This window comes from Canis lupus, chromosome 33, assembly GCF_003254725.2.
Source record: "Canis lupus dingo isolate Sandy chromosome 33, ASM325472v2, whole genome shotgun sequence".
NCBI classification, from domain to species: domain Eukaryota; kingdom Metazoa; phylum Chordata; class Mammalia; order Carnivora; family Canidae; genus Canis; species Canis lupus.
The window spans coordinates 14,123,133-14,128,242 of record NC_064275.1 but is presented as its reverse complement, the minus strand read 5'-3'; the positions used below and the strand labels follow the sequence as shown (position 1 = coordinate 14,128,242).

Below are 5,110 nucleotides of genomic sequence, written 5' to 3'. Positions count from 1 at the left end.
TTCATCTTTTTGAAAAACCAACTCTCCATTTCATTAATCTTTCTACTTTTTAAATATTTATTTCATTCATTTCCATTTTGATCTTTATTATTCTCTTCCTTCTACTAACTTTGGTCTTTGATCTTTCTCTAGTTCCTTTAGATGTAATATTAGATTGTTTGAGATTTTTGTTATTTATGGTGGACCCGTATTGCTATAAATTTCCCTCTTATAATTGCTTTTGGTATGTCCAAAAGATTTTGGAGTATTGTTTTCACTTTTGTCTCATGGTATGTTTTTATTTTCTCTTTGATTTCTTTATAGAATCGATTGTTTAGTAGCATGTTGTCTAGTTTCTGCTTGTGGTTTTTTCTTTTTTCTCAGCTTTCCTCTTATAGCTGATTCCTAGTTTTATACTGTTGTGGTCAGAAAAAAAATAAGATTTTAATATTAAATTTATCGAGAGTTGTTTTTGTGACCTAATATGTGATTTATTCTGGCTATTTGTTTTTCAAAAAGGAATTTGGCTGGGTGGATCAGTCGGTTAAGCATCCAACTCTTGATTTCAGCTCAGGTCCTGATCTTAGTGTCCTGAGTTCAAGCTCTGAATTGGGCTCCATGCTGAGTGTGGAGCCCACTTTGAAAAGGAGGGGGCAAACTTTGATGTCAGGAATCTAGATTAGAGTCATGCCCTACTGTTGAATAGTTGTACAACCTTGAGTAAACCACTTTCTCAGCATTCTGATCTCCTAAGTGGAAACAGCATCTTTCCTACAGCCTTCAAAATTTTTAGTTTCCTAGCTTATTGTCAGTTTTTCAACCTTGCTAGGAAGTATTAAAAAGTAATAAAGTTCATATAGTTCAAATGGATTAATTGAATGGGTTATAATATTTCATGTAATAAAATTACTTCTTAACATTCTACTGTTATGCAAAACTGGAAGTATAAGTAATGGTTATATTCCCTTCTCCCTTCCTCTTTTAAAAGAAAATTTTAACATTTTTCTATTGAAATATAATTGACATATTAGTTTTCAGGCATACAATGTGATGATTTGATATTTGTATATTTTGTGAAATGGTCATCACAGTAAGTCTAGTTAACATCTGTCACCATTAATAGTTACAATTTTTTCTCATGAGAACTTTCAAGTTCTCTCTTAGCAACTTACTAATATGTAATGTAGTTTAACTATAGCTATCAGGCTGTACATTATATCTTCATGACTTATTTTGTAATGAAATTTATACCTTTTGACCACCTTTATGCATTCTGACACCCCTTCCCCCCCCCCCCCCCCCCCCCGCTGCTTCCATGCCATACACACATGGGACTACCAGTCTGTTCTCTGTACCTATGAGATTGTTTTCTTGTTTAAGATTCCACATAAGAGAGATCATACAGTACTCATCTTTCTCTAATTTCATGTAGCATAATGCCTTCAAGGTCCATTTATTTTGTCACAAGTGCCAAGATTTCATTCTTCTTAATAGCTGAGTTATATTTCATTGTTTATGTGTGTATTACCTCTTCTTTATTAATTCATCTGTTGGTGGACACTTAGGTTGTTTCTGTGTCTTGGCTATTGTAAATAACACTTCAATGAACATGGGATGTATATATCTTTTCAGATCAGTGTTTTCATTTTCTTAGGATAAATGCCCAGAGTGCAATTGCTGGATCATATAGTAGTTTCTACTTTCAATTTTTTCAAGAACTTCCACACTGTTTTACATAGTGTTTGCACCAATTTACATTCCTACCAACAGTGCCCAAGACTTCTCTTTTCTCTACAAGAATGCCAGCACTTATTTCTTGTCTTTCTGATACTAATCATTTCTACATGTGTGAAATATCTGTGATTTTTGATTGGCATTTCTCTGATGATTAGTGATGTTTACTGTATATCTTCACGTACCTGTTTGGCCATTTGTATGTTTTCTTTGGAAAAATGTCTATTCAGATCCTCTGCCCATTTTTTAATTGTTTGCATTTTGTTGTTGAGTTGTAGAAGTTCTTTATATGTACAAGTTCTTTATATGTTTTGGATAGTAGTTTATTTTCAGATATGAGGTTTGCAAATATCTTCTCTCATTTAATTTGTTGTCTTTTCATTTCACTGATAGTTTCCCTTGCTTTGTACAGGTTTTACTTTGATGTGGTCCCACTTGTTTTTACTTTGTTGCCTTTGCTTTTACTGTCAGATTAAAAAAATTCATTGAAATCAATGTCAAGAAGCTTACTGCCTTTGTTTTCTTAAGTTTTTGGGTTTCAAGTCTTCAAGTATTTAATCATTTTGAGTTGATTTTCACGTGTAATGTAAAGTAAGTGGTTTTGTGTGTGTGTAAAAGAAAACCTATTTTGAATGGCCCCTGGGGACTGAAAATAAGTCCCTTTGGACTTTCAGTCTCCTGGTGGTGATTGTCCTTTTCAAAAGGACAAATGTGAACAACGATTCTCATGCTTCACATTGCATCCTGGTCCACAGCATTCAGCATGGCTTGTGATACGGTTTCAAACAGGTGCTCTGGATTCATGTTTTGCTCAGGACTCCTACACCCTTTACATTTGTTTATTGCACTTGCTGCTGTCCACAAAGTCCTCAGTCATCATGGGGCAGTAGATGAGATAGATACAGAGAGCAATGAAGGGCTTAAAGACCCTTGGGACCAACCCAAAGTGTAGTACTGGCCAAACCTTTTTCAGAGAGGAGGCTGGCAAGTATGCTCATAAGGGTGTAAGGCTTGACCTGCCAACCATACTTTAGCTCATTTAGGTTCACCTAGAACTTGTATAGAACTTGGGCAATAGTCTGGACATTGATGGTGAGTCTAGCCAGTCTGATGTACAGCCAGTCAACTATGGGTGAGATCTAGAATTCTGTGGTCACCGCCTAGGCCTGGAAGTAGGACTAATAATTATATTATCTCCTCCCTTTGTTTTATAATTTTTATTGGTGTAATTAAAACAATATTGTATGTTTCAGGAGTACAACACTGATTCAAGAATTCTATTCATTACTAGGGCAGCCCCGGTGGCTCAGCGGTTTAGTGCTGCATTCAGCCCAGGGCGTGGTCCTGGAGACCCGGGATCGAGTCCCACGTCAGGCTCCCTGCATGGAGCCTGCTTCTCCCTCTGCCTATGTCTCTGCCTCTCTCTCTCTCTCTCTCTCTCTCTGTCTCTCAAGAATAAAAATCTTAAAAAAAATTCTATTCATTACTAAATACCCACCATAATCAATGCAGTCACTGTCACCATACAATATTATTACAATATTATTACAATATTATTAACTGTATCTCCTATGCTGTACCTTTCACCTCTATGACACTTATTTTATAGCTGGAAATTTGTCTCTTAAATCTCCTTTATTTCATTCAGCCCCCTCCTCTTGGGCAGCCACCAATTTGTTCTCTGTATTTAAGAGTCTCATTTTGTTGATTCATTGGTTTTGTTTTAGATCCACACATAAATGAAATCATATGGTATGTCTTTTTCAGTCTGACTTGTTTCACTTAGGTAATCCTCTATAGGTCCATTCATGTTGTCAAAAGGGCAAGATCTCATTCTTTTTTATGGCTGAGTAGTATTTCTGTGCACGTGCACACACACACATTTATCTATTTACCTATATCCTTTTCTTGGCTATCATAAATAATGCTGCAATAAACATAGGGGTGCATATATCTTTTCAAATTAGTGTTTTTGTATTCTTTGGGTAAATACTCAGAGAAATTACTGGATCATATGGCATTTGTTTTTAATATTTTGAGAAATCTCCATACTGTTTTCCACAGTGGATGTACCAATTTACATTCCTACCAACAGTGCACAACATTTTCTTTTTTTCCACATCCTCACCTACATGTTATTTCTGGTCTTTTTGACAATAGCTATCCTGACATGTATAAGGTGACATCTCATTGTGGTTTTGATTTGTATTTCCCTGATATTTAGTGATGTTGAGCATCATATTGTGGGTCTGTTGGCCATCTGTATTTCTGTGGAAAAATGTCTATTCAGATCCTCTGACCATTTTTTGATCAAATTACTTTTAGTTATCAAGTTGTATATGCTCTTTATATATTTTGGATATTAACCCCTTATCAGATATATTAGTTGTGAAGATCTCTCATTCAGTAGGTTGCCTTTTCATTTTGTTAAGTTTCCTTAGCTATGAAAACTTTATTATGTTGTAGTTCAGTATTTTTGTAGCTTTTGTTTCCTTTGCCTGGAGATATGTCTAGAAAAATGTTGCTAAGGCTGATGTCAAAGAGATTACTGTATATATTTCCTTCTAGAAGTTTTACGGTTTCAGGTCTCACACTTAGGTCTTTGAGTTTATTTTTGTGTAGGGTGTAAGGAAGTGGTCCAGTTTCATTCTTTTGCATGTAGCTATCCAGTTTTCCCTACACCATTTATTGAAGAGGCTTTTCCCCCAGTGTGTTCTTGCCTCCTTTGTTGTAAATTGAGCATGTAAAATGTGGGCTTATTTCTGGGTTTCCTATTCTATTGATCTATGTGTTTATTTTTGTGCCATATTGCTTTAATTATTATAGCTTTTGTAGTATATATCTTGAAGTCTAGGATTGTGATACTTCTAGTGTTGTTTTTCTCTCTTAATATTGCTTTGGCTATTTGGGGGGTCTTTTGGCTCCATAGAAATTTTTGTATTATTTTGGTTCTGTGGGAAGTGCGGATGCTGTTTTAATCAAGATTGCATTGAATCTGTAGATTGGTTTGTATTTTTTCCTATTCGGACTTGAATGCCTTTTCTGTTCTCTTTTTTTTTTTTTCCATCACTATCCAGTTTTGAAATGCCATGATGTCTGATATGGGAGTATTTCACTGTCATTTTGTGACTGTTAACTTTTATTTTCATCTCAATAGGATTTAAGTATACTAAATTTTCCAACATTGCAGATTCTGAGGGGAAAACAGGCAAATCTTTAAAGATCCCTGAAATCAGACTTGGTTTAACTCAGAATGTGAGTTATTTATTCTGCTTGGATGGTTTAATGGTTCTGAATATGGGGGGAAAAAAAGGTGTTTGGATTTTCTAAAGATGCAGTGTTGTTTCTGATTAGCAGAGTGAATATTTCTAACCATATTATTTCCAGCTGACCCCAT

The 5,110-nt window shown here is 35.1% G+C and overlaps 1 pseudogene; it reads right to left on the bottom strand.

Annotated features, from left to right (window-relative positions):
- Nucleotides 1-1,319: 1,319 nt before the first annotated feature.
- On the bottom strand, nt 1,320-5,110 carry LOC112641601 (proteasome subunit beta type-3-like; annotated as a pseudogene).